The sequence below is a fragment of the Eucalyptus grandis genome, chromosome 4 (genome assembly GCF_016545825.1).
Source record: "Eucalyptus grandis isolate ANBG69807.140 chromosome 4, ASM1654582v1, whole genome shotgun sequence".
Classification (NCBI taxonomy): Eukaryota; Viridiplantae; Streptophyta; class Magnoliopsida; order Myrtales; family Myrtaceae; genus Eucalyptus; species Eucalyptus grandis.
Window position 1 is genome coordinate 33,505,480 of NC_052615.1, and position 12,436 is coordinate 33,517,915.

At 40.4% G+C, this 12,436-nt stretch overlaps 1 non-coding gene across 1 annotated transcript; it reads left to right on the forward strand.

Annotated features, from left to right (window-relative positions):
- The first annotated feature begins 4,537 nt into the window (after window positions 1–4,537).
- On the forward strand, window positions 4,538–6,631 carry LOC104441996. The gene is made up of 2 exons (XR_005550604.1): window positions 4,538–5,689; window positions 6,219–6,631. It is a non-coding gene; the product is annotated as an uncharacterized LOC104441996 (transcript).
- Window positions 6,632–12,436: the final 5,805 nt, after the last annotated feature.

Below are 12,436 nucleotides of genomic sequence, written 5' to 3' on the forward strand. Positions count from 1 at the left end.
CGATCGAGCTCTTCTGTACTAGCCAGGGTCCAACAACCTCTATCGACTAATGGTGAGGACCTGTGAGCCTTCACTAAGATCTAAAGCAAGGGTTGTGACCCTTCCCCAAATCCGGCATGGGTCGTTAGCCCTCGCCCGGTCAAGCCAAGGGCTGTCGCTAGGCCGGGCTAGACCGGCCAAGGCCCAACGACCCCAATCGACACTCCCCCACCATCGTCGGCCCTTCCGACGAGGGCACGGAGGCAGCGATGAGGGCTCAGCCCTCAGCCACCTGCAATCTTTGTCTTCTTCCTTTTTTAAAAATATTTAATTACTATATAAATAAATTTAGTTTTAAATTTAATCTAATTAGTATTTATATTAATTATTTAGCCACGTCAGCAAAATGATGTAGTTTTTGCACTTATCTAGTCATGTCAGCATGCAAAACGATCGTTTTGCACTTATCTCGCTAGAAAATTGCCATGTCAGCATTTTGGCCAGATTTTCTCACTGTTGGTACCTAACTGATCTATTTTGCTCTAATTTTAATACTTAAGTATTATTTTTGTAACTTTTGGCATTTAAGTATCCTCTTATGTCATGTTTTGACACTCTAGATGTTCTTTTGCCAACGAAAAAAACAACAATGAAAAGAGCACAATAACGGATAAATAAGAACATCACTATGCATAATTATAAGAATTTTTTTTTTTTCAATACCATGAAAAACCCAAAATTAATACATTTATAATGAATTTATTCAAACTAATTTTTAGCCATGAAAAACCCCAAACCGGTACATCTATAACAAATTTACCTCAAATGACCACGAAAAAACCCAAACTGATACACTTGTGATAAATTTATCACAAACTATTTTTTTTACCTCAAAAACCTTAAATTAGTATATTTGAGATAAATATATCATCTGTTAAATTATATTCATACGACGAAAAATCACAAAATTAGTACAACTGTGATAAACGAAGAGTAAAATCTTAAATTAGTACATTAGCCAACTATCATGTATTATCAAATTCAGTAATTTGACAGCAAAACTTAACGAAAACTAATAGATCAAAAATTTATCACAAGTATACAAGTTTGGGATTAATAAATTTGTCAAAAGTGTATTAATTTTGAATCTAATGATCAAAAATTAATTTTCGGTAAATTTATCACAAGTATATCGGTTTAGGATTTTTATGGTATTAACCCTCGTTTTCCTCACATTTCCAAGAGTGAAGAATTTGAGCTTGTCCAACATGAAGAGAACGCAATTAAACAAAAAAGGATAAAAGCCACGGAATCAATACCATCTAAACACATTGAAGCAAAGATCATAAGCTAAGAAAACTTGTGCTTTGGCACTCATTCCCTTGCCACAAAAGAGAATTTATCTTCGGATTAATACAATGAAAAATCTCAAACCGGTACACAATAAATTTATCTTAAACTAATTTTTTGACTACAAGAAGCCCAAACTATTACATTTGTGAAAATTTATTTATATTAGTTTCTATAAAATTTTACCTAATTTTAGATTATGCATGACAATTGATGAATGTATCAATTTGAGGTTTCACCCTCCATTCATCGTAGATATACCAAATTGTCATTTTTGGTGATATTAATCTAATTTAACATAAACTCAAGAAAAGTAAATTTATCTACTAGTTTGGGATTTTTAATTGTCAATAAATTAATCTGAGGCAAATTTATCCTAAAAAACTCAAAATTGGTACATGTGTAATAAATTTATCATAAACTATTTTTTTTTATCATGAAAAACACCAAATTAGTACACTTGTGACAAATTTATCCCGACCACCATAAAAACTATAAACTGGTATATTTATGAAAAATTTACCTCAAACTAATTTATTCGATCTCCAAAATCTCAAACCGGTACATTTGTAACAAATATACCTCATGTTAAATTGGTTTAATACCATAAAAAAATTTTAAAAAAAATTATAAACTGTGACAAATGGAGAGTAAAATTTCAAATTTGTACACCAGTCAACTATCACATCCAATTTAATTTAATAATTGACAATAAAATTTAATAGAAACTAACAGAGAGTAAATTTACCACAAGTGTACTAGTTTTTGGTAAATTTGTTACATATATATATCAGTTTTTGGTTTTTAAGGGCATTAACCCATTTATTAAAGACGTTTCAATTTGAAATTTTTCGTGATATTTAACCATTTATCCTCGTTATACCAAATACGATCATCATCACTGAGAATCGGTTCACGAAGCTCCCGACTTAAGAGAGCCCAAGAATGGATAATCAAGAAGCTTGACCCTTGTCCAGGTCCAAACACCAAAAAGAAGAACAGAGCGCTTGCTTTCACCTTTTCTCCCTTTTATTCTCGTAATTATATTTCGACGATATCCCAGATTCAACGGGAAACAAAAGTTGTTCGACCTTGGTCTGCGTTTTCATAATCTAACGTCATTTAAGGAACCACATGTTATGCAATGCTCGCTACACGAAAAAAATCAGCATTGTCTCCAGGCAAATGTTAATGTGATATTTGAAAACATTAGGTTTGCAGGACATCTTCCTGCTCGTCCTATTTTTTCAGCGTGACTGTAATTTTTATTTATACAAATTTACAGATGAATTGCTTTTATCCTTCAGAATTCCACTAACTTTCCAGGCCGATGAGAATATAAATTACGTGTACTGTACAAAATGAATTGTTCGAAAATCCATAATTTACTAACATGTTTACTGAGTTACTAGCGAAATAAAAAAATCTGCGTGAAATTACCGGACGCAAAACTAGAAGTTACCCTTATCTCTCAAAAATCACCTACCGCATATGAAATTGGAAAAATCACATAATGATTTCCAAATTTTAATCAAATATGCAATACCGTCCCTGAACTTTTTATTTATTTAATATGGTCTATGAACTTTTAAACATTTTCTTATAGTCTATGAATTACCTCAAACATTATCGACAGTTCTAAGACCATATTAAATGAATTAAAAGTCTAAATACAATAGTGCACATTTGGCTAAAGTAAAAACCAAGTTGCATAAATTAAAAGTTTCGAGACCACTGGACTAGTGTTTATAGATCAATTGTGCAATTATCCTACGGAAATTTTGTGGCAAAAGCTACGTTATCCTTAGTTTCACGCAATATGATCAGGCATTCAATCATGGCAGTAACATTCTCACTCTACTATTGGAGCGCCAAATGGCAATATTCCAATCAGAACAAGAGAGTTCAACCTATTCACTTAGGGCGTGCATGGAAACGTTTCTAAGAAACGTTTCCGGCACACTTTTGTACGGAAAGTGTGCCCGGGAACAAAAAAGGAACAGAAACGCGTTTGGTTGCGTTTTTGTTCCTTTTTTGTTTTTTTGTTTCTGGAACGAAATAGGAACAGAAAAAAGAAACAAAAAAAAGTTGTTTCTCCAGAAAAGAAACACTTCTCGGAAGAACAAAAGAACAAAACGACTCTTCTCTCTCTTCTTCTTCTCTTCTTCTTTTCTTCTTTTTTTCTTATTTTTCTTTTTTGGTCATTTTCGCCGAGGCCGAGCGTCGCCGCCCCCCGAGGCTCCGTCGCCGGCGTGGGCGAGGCCGAGCGTCGCCGGCCCCCGGCGAGGCTCGGGCTCACCGGATCAGGCGAGCTCGAGCCGCCCGGCCATGGCGAGCTCGGGCTCGCCGGATGCTGGCGAGCCCGAGCTCGCCCGGCCCAAGGCGAGGCTCGGCGTTGCCGCGCCGGCGAGGCCGAGCCTCGCCTTGGCCGGGCGAGCTCGGGCTCGCCCGGATCCGGCGAGCCCGAGCCTCGCCATGGCCGGGGCGAGCTCGAGCTCGCCCGATCCGGCGAGCTTGAGCTCGCCCGCCAAGGCGAGGCCGAGCCTCGCCCAACCACGGCCGGGCTCGGCCTCGCCGTGGGCCGGCGAGCCTCGCCGTGGCCGGGCGAGGCTGTCGGCCCCATCGGCCTAAGCATGGAGGGCCGGTGACCGGCCGAAAAAAAAAAAAAAAATAAAAAGAAAGGAAAAAATAAAAAATAATAAAAATGTTTAAAAATTAAAAGAAACAAAAAAATAATAAAATTTAACCAAACGTGTTTTACATTTTTTATTCCCTGACCAAACGTTACCAAACGCGTTCTTTTGTTCAAAAATTGTTCCCCGGAACAGAAATACTTTTTTTTGTTTCTGTTCCCAGGAACAAAAAAAGCACAGAAATAAATCCATGCGCACCCTTATTCTTCTCGACCCTCCGCATATAATTCGTGAAGGGTCGAGGTCACCCAAACCTCTACAAATTGGAAATGCCCGAGGCATTCGTCTCCAAGTAATTCGTGAATTGAGTCTATTTCACAGCAAACAGGTTCTATCTTCTTGTGGTTGGTAAAGCACATTAAACCATTCGAACTCACCAAACAAGACAAGCCAAGCATATTCCCACCAAGTTTTGCTGCCAAGAAAGCCCGATGTTGGATAAGAACTCAAAATGACTACGCCTGTGAAGCAATAAACAAATCGAAAGTATAGGGAAGGAATATATGCTGTGCGATGGGAAAGGAAACTGGATTTCCTTACCGCCATAAAAGGCCTGACCTCCAGACTTAGGCAGAGATTCACACCCCTCCATTTAGCTCCAATATTATTGAAACGGACAGAGAGAGAAGAATGGAGATTTGCCATTTCAGCCACAAGCATTGGCTGACCCTCTCTGCGATGGACGACGCCGGCAAGCCTTGCAGGGCTTGCTCGAGACCCATCTTCGATTTCGGCTACGTTTGCCACGACTGCAACTTCCACCTCCATAAGAAGTGCGCCAAGTTGCCTCAGAGCATCCACCACTGTCTTCATCCCAAACACCCTCTCACCCTCCACTTCAATCAATCAGAGACCTTCGAGTGCAGCGTCTGCAAGGAAACTGACTCCGGGTTCACCTTCCGATGCTGCGAGTGCGACTTCAACATGGACGTGACCTGTTTCTTAAGGAACCAGCCTTGTCTTAATCTCCCTCCTCGAGAAGAAAAAACGAGGAAGCTACTGCATTTCAGCCACAACCACCCCCTGACACTTTGTTTCCTCACAAAGAAGGATTATGTGAGATGTTCCGGATGTGAACGGCAAATTTGTGGTCCAGCTTATCGCTGCAAGGTATGCTGCCAACGGTTCACACTCGACAAATGCTGTGCTCAATTGCCATGCCTGAAGGAACATCCTTTCCACCCTTTGCACACCTTGACACTCTGTAAAAAATCGCCTTATGGTGATACACGAGCGGTCTGTGATGCCTGTAAGAAGACCATCTGTGGTTTTGTGTACCACTGCGACATATGTCAGTTTGACCTCGACGTGGTATGCGCTTCTCTTACACCTTCACTGAAACATGAGAAGCATGACGGTTGCCTCGCTTTCTTCAAGAAATAAATGGTCAAGTTCCGTGTAATCTTTGCGGCAAATCGTGCAGCAACAATCTTTACCGATGCATTAGCTGCAACTTTAACGTGCACTCCACTTGTCTTCAATTTGCAAGCACCGTTAAGCACAAATACCATCCCCATTTTCTTACACTCAAAGGCTCTACTCCTCCCAAGAATGATCCAAGTGGGATTCTCTGCGCAACATGCGATAAGAAGATAAGCCCAAAGGCCCGGGCTTATTACTGTGGAGAATGCAGCTATGGAGTTCATCTTGAATGTGTGGTCTCCGAGGTAAACTCAGCCTCCCTGTTCCTCAGATTTATATAAAACAGAGATGTAAAGTGCCTAACCACACAACCTAACTAACGCGCAATCTTTTCAATATACATCGATTAGTCTTTATGCTACCTAAAAATGATTAACAATTTCTTTTATATATATTTCAATAAGAAGACTTCACTATAAATCATATCAAATTAAATAAAGTAATTAGGTTCATACACATTAGCAATTGATTAGGTTTTTTGACATACCGATCTTACAGTTGGCAGAAATAGCTTGTTTATTTTGCAAAATTAATGTAAAAGGTAGTGGAAGGTGGTGGAGGCATGCAGCTTACCACAAAGGTTCATTCTATCCACTTTGCTAATTCAATGATATATTGTCTCATTACCTGCATTGCCGTTGCTCTCTAGATGCTGCTTCCATCTACACGTTATTCTTCCCTTCATTGTACTCACAAGATCTTCCAGCCTAGACACAGGCAACTGATCGGATGGAGTGACTTAACAGAATTAAATTGCCTTTTTTCCGTGACCAGGACCAGGCTGACCTAGGGAAACTTCTTGTAGACGTGACAAGGGTCCAAGATGACATAGATGCAATTACCACTGGCTTGAAACCATGTTCGAGACGACCTAGATGCAATTGCCACTCAGTTGGAACGCAACTGAGAATTAGTATCGACGAAGATACGGGAATGAGTAGGAACGTTTTCCAACATTGCCACAGCACCTGAGCTCCAGGATGGGATGAAGAAAGAAAGTTGATTAGATTAATTCGAAAACTTCACAGCCCAAAACTAGTCTGAGTACCTGTGCCATGCATCTAGATATATGCTTATAATGTAAATGCTACCAGTAGACACAATGCTCACGTTACTCTGTTTCATATGGCAGTGGACTGTGGCCATTAAAAACACTGCAAATAGTACTAATTTACAAAAGGATCATTAAAATACTGATATTGCCATTAAATTAACCATGATCCAGAGATTCTTGAAGAAAACAATCAGCAGCTGGAGGAAAAACCAGAACAACTTGAATGCAAAAGGAGACTGATAAGCATTGTAAACAATTTCTAAAATTTTGCACCGGGAAATGATGTTGTTTTCTAAGTACTCTTCATCAATAGTCAATCTGGATCGGTGCACCTCTTTAACACACCTGGCCACCAATTCTAACAAAAATTTAACCGTACACTCAAAGGAAAGATGCTCAGAAGAACCATTGGAGGTGTATGATCCAAAACCTTCTTAAACCTTTTCTTCATTCAGACCCAGTAGCGAAATATCCTCACTAAACCATCTGCTCAATCACCTGTATGAGAAGATGGATCAACACATCTTCTCACGTTCCTTGCAGCACAGAAAAGAACACACCTAAATGGTGTAATGTGCATTCGTTAATGGTTTCATTGACGAGAAATGGGCTAGTTCATATCTGTTTGAGTTCATTGCACAGCTAAGACAATAAATATTCCCTTTGCTATATGCGAGGGATATCAGAAATCAACTCCTACCATATATACATACATGAAGCAAAAGGAAGTACGAGGTCCACAATTCTAAGTTGTCTAGAGTCATGAGGATGCAGACTTGATAGCTCTTTGGAGTTCACTCTCCAAACTGCTCAACTGATTCAAAGACTGATTCGGTTCTTTGCCATTTTCTTCCCTCCCACTCTTCTTACTCTTCCACATTTCAAAACCACCCCTTCTCGCTCCCGAATCCATCGAATCTCTATTGCCAATTCCTATCTTTTTGCCAGGACCCTCCCTTGTCCCCATTCCTAATCTCATAGCCTCCAAAGATAGCTTCATCTCACTATTCTCCCTCTGCATCTCTTCCAAATCCTTCCTCATCCATAAAAACATTCCCTTCAACAACTCGGGATCACCGAAATTACTCTCTCCCTTCCTCTCATTCGCTCCCTTCGCTTCCTCGATGGTCTCGAACTCAATTTTACTCACCATCAAGAACGGCATTCCGGTCCCAGAATCAGCCGCCGGCAGATTCACCCCCCAGCGGATATTCACCCTCGCACGCTTCGTGATGGGCAACATCGTCATCGCACTCACTCCAGTTCCAGAGAACAATTTCAGATTGCCACTCTTCCCATCGCTTGTAGAACTCAGTGGCGTAACATTACCATACTCCGCACCATCAGAGCTCCTAAACAGCTCTTTCCCACGACAAGGCTCCAACTTCACCTCCTCCCAAGTCGACGAGCCCCCATCGAAAACCCACCCCAGTTCCCAACTCAGAACCCAAACCATCACTTACACCAGCAAGCGCGATCTCGTCTTTCCCCTGACGAGGCTCGACAAATCTCTCCACGTCCAAATCCCGGCCCGAACTGGGGTTTGAAGAGGTGGACTTGCGGAAAGCGAAGTGGCCGAGCTGCGGCCGGAAGTGGAGAGAGAAGACGGGCGAATTAGGGGCGGGGCTCGAGAGCGAGAGAGGGAAATGAGCCGAGAAGACGAGAGGCGAGTCGTTGGGCGAGCCGAAGAGGCCGATGCCGGATTTGAGAGTGAGAGCGAAGGGAGAGCCGGCGGACGACCCGGCGGCGGGAGAGTAGGAGAACTTGAGGGAAGGGAAGGAAGGGAAGTTGGTGGAGAGGGAGAAGGCGAAGTACGTCGAAGTTGCGGCTGCGGCGTTGGTGGCGACGGCGGCGGCGGCGATGGTGGAGGTGAATGGGTGGTTCAGGATGGTGAGAGGCAGCTTGGCTTTAAGGATTGGGTGGTGGTTGGAGGTTGGGTCGCCGCCTTGGTGGCGGCGGCGGCGGCGGTCGTCGTCGGGGAGTATGAGGGAGAACTTCATGGGTTCGCCTCGACCTCCGACGGGGGGCTTGGAAGGGAAGACGACGCCGACGGTGGCTATGTGAGTGGCTGCTGTGGCTCTGTCGGACAACACGTTTTCATGGATATACTATAAACAACGTTTGAAAATTCTAATATAAATGGAAAGAAAATTCCCATTTCTTCATAAGTTTCTTTTCATCCTATGTTTTAATTAATTGTCGTTTCGTTTCTTTTCTTTTTTTGTCATTTTGTGTATGTTTTCACCATTCTCTTTTACGCCCCTTTTAAACTTGAAATAAAAATTAACGAAGGAAAAAGAATTGATCGATTCGAACGCGATTTTACTAAGATATTGATTAAAAGCCTCTACACCGGCACTACACTTTCGAGCACGTTTTGTTCAATTGAATGAGAAAATCTTTTAAGCGAGAAGTTCAATACGACGAAGCCTTGAATGTCCCCTTCATTCCATAGGTACATAATGGAGCTTAGCGCCATTTTTTACTTAATTTTGTCTCATCTTTGGTATAATTTTGGGTACAACAAAACGCGTATGTGTAAATTTATGTATTATGTGATGAGATGATTCATTACTGGTTTTTCAAAAGATAGCATCCATTCAAAGACCCAATTAGGTAGAAAGAATTGTAACTAACCATTCGTGCGAAAAAGTCTAGAGCCACAAGCTCCACAGCTCTCCTCCACGCCGCTTGCCGTCTCCCCCTGCAAGGTCGCGGGGTTCGGATTTCTCTTTTAAGCCTTCTTGATCGGATCAAGAAACACAAGCTCTGGTAATGCACCCACCTTTTCCAAGTCCTTGTCAACTCTCCGAAATTCACGTTCCAATCTTTCCCTAATAATGCCGCGACTTAATGTGGTTCATGCTATCTTTACTTGGCCATAGAATGATGTCCATGCATGGGTGCGCAAAAGATAATGTGCAAAAGAGTAAACTCGGTACAAATGGGACGAAGAATACTCATGTCCTCGTTGTTGAGGTCCAAAATGGGATTCCATGAACTTAGTTAAAAAAACAAAGCCTAATTTTAACTGAAGAGGACTATCAATTCCAAAACATTATTTCTCAAAAAAAAAAAAAAAAAAAAAAAAAAAAAACGAAGCTTGGCTTAACATCAGTCGCACCATATGAGACCGATAAAATCCACGTTAGTAATTTTCGACTAAAATTGATCGGCTAAACGCATCAGTCTTCATCCAACAAATGTAGAAACTTCAACTACTTTCAACATATGCCCATAATTGCTCAAATGTGATATCACGAATCTCAATCACAAATTGAAGTTTCATCCACTAAAAACGAAGTCTTCTTCTTCCTTTTGCGTTGGAACTCCCCCTCATCACTATTCATCATTTATTTGCATAGACTCACTTCATCGGTGTTCACACTAGGGGAATGCATGATCCGGGGGAGCGATTCCCAGCCTAGAACCGAGAACTGCTCACTAAGAACCGGTTTCAAAAATTTGGACTGGGAACCACCCATTAGTTATATGGATCCACTTGAGAACCAAACTACTGGTCCAGTCTGGTTCCCGAGTGGATCCATGGAACCGGTCTCATCAATAATAATATTGTTTTCCAAATCCCGCTGTGAGTACTTTTCATATAAATTAATATTTTTCTTTAAATTAAACTGGCTTAATTAAGGGTACTATTTTTCTTTATTTTATTGGAAAACACTACCAAAGAAGAGAAATAGGTTTTTTTCTTGTTTTTTAATCATTTCAGTTGAATCTAAAATATTCTTTAAGTTCAAAGTTCTGGATGATTGTCTTTTCCTTTATCCCCTACAATGCTTAATCTCTTACAAACTTTGTTTTACTGAATTCTTTTGTAAAAACAATTCCACCGAAACTTCACATTTTCTTGAATACAGTGTCCTATGTGAGTCCCGAAAGTATCCTTTGAAGGAACCAATTGTTGAGTTGCTGAAAAGCAACCTATACACTATACTAAATTCTTATAAAAACATGGAAACCATGAGAGGAGATAGAGTCCTAAAATTTAGGTTTGCTAATTAGTAATTTAGAAATTAAATAATATATTATTATAATATAATCGGTTTGGTCCAGGTGGACGGACCCGCCCATGGAACTAGGAACCAGACCGGTTCCCATAAATTGAAATCGGGAACCAGACTGGTTCCCTCAAGAACCACCGGTTCCGCGTGGTTTCGATCCAGTTTCGGGCGAGTCCTGATTCTTTTGCACACCCTTAGTTCACATCGCCACCCACGCCTCCAACTTTGCACGACAACCTCTAACTACCCCTCTGCAATGGTTGACAATCAAATCATGTCCGACAAGCTTGGTCGATAACCCTATTTTGGGTTTCAATTTTTTCAAGCTTTCAAGAAGCCATGTTTATTGGTCACCACCTGTGCTAACTATTAAGTGTATGCCCTAAAGCAACCATATAATAATTACATGTTAGATATTATTTAATGACAAATAAGTATTTCATTAATCATCTAGTTTATATAAATGAAGTCCATAAGATCAGTTATGACTGAACATATTCTTAAGGTGTTAAGAATATGTATAACAGGTTACAGTTATACTGAATTTTTAAACAGTTCTCGATCGATGGATCATTGAGAGGATGTTGATGATCCTATTGAGATCGATGTGTTCTTGAATTTCACCATTCAAGTATTGGATACTTGATGGGATGATGACTCACAAGTCATTGGATATTATGATATTCGAGCTAGAACACGGGTGATTGTCTTAGACAAGTTCATTGAACATGACATACATAGAATAATTGGCGATATGAAAGCTTTTAGTAGGGTCAATGTCTGATAGGTGTAAGATCCTTAAACCTAAAGCATGATGCTGACTCGTATGTTGAATGGTTGTGGTTCACAAGTGCGCATATTGATGCTTCATTGAACCGTCTCTATATTTGATGGTCATAGTTTGTTTACATACGAAGGCACATGCGTGCGCAATATGGAATCTATTTTCTTGTTATATATGGATATACGAGATTGATGTCCTATGCGATCATTGTATTAAAATCTTCAGCTAGGTTGTAATTGAGAATGAATGGTTCATATATCGAAGAAATATATGTCAATTAGATTTGTGCATATGATCAAATTGGTGACTTGACCAATAATTTCATGGCCTTTGTTCGATTGGGACATGGTGAGACAGAAGAATCAAATTACATGATCGCTAAAGCTAATAGGTTCATTATGTTCTGAAAATATTTTCACATTGTCTGGGTAGCCATGATATTGCTAGATGTTATTCATGGTTTGCAAGAACAAGAAATTGATATGGACAGTTAGTTCTCTTGGTTGTGCTAATGTGTAGGGGTGATCGGGTCCAGGGTGGGTAGGGTCTAGACCTGGACCCTGTTCCCGACCCTGTTATAATCGGTTTTCTTTTTTTGGACCCTGTACCCGACCTTGTTTGCATTGGACCCTGTTCCCGACCCATCCTCTTTTTCCGATCTGGGAATAGGGTTAACCCTGTTTATATTAGAACCTGTTTTGCATAAAAATTACTGTACAACACTCATATGTAAGATAAAACGTTTAACACTCATATGTAAGATAAAGCGTTTACAATCTCGATCAGTATAAGTTTCACTGGAACTCTTAAAAAGTCAAGTGAATACAAGTTTCAAGCCTTGGCAAAATCCACTACATGTTCCCTCCCAAGCAACCAAAAATGCATAAGCTCATGCAGCATCATATAAGTTCAGCCTCCCAATTTTGTGCTGGGAGCTATTTTTCCCACTTGATAGAAAGCATTAAGTGACACAGACACATAATCTCCGGTAGGCTTTAGATTGGCACGATCAAGGCGGAAGAGAAATAAACTCAAAGGTTCCATGAAAAACAATAGAGTCCTCAATATCCAAATTCTCAACTAGTCGAAAAGCCTCAAATGATTAATATGAAAATGAAGTGTAAGGTGTGGA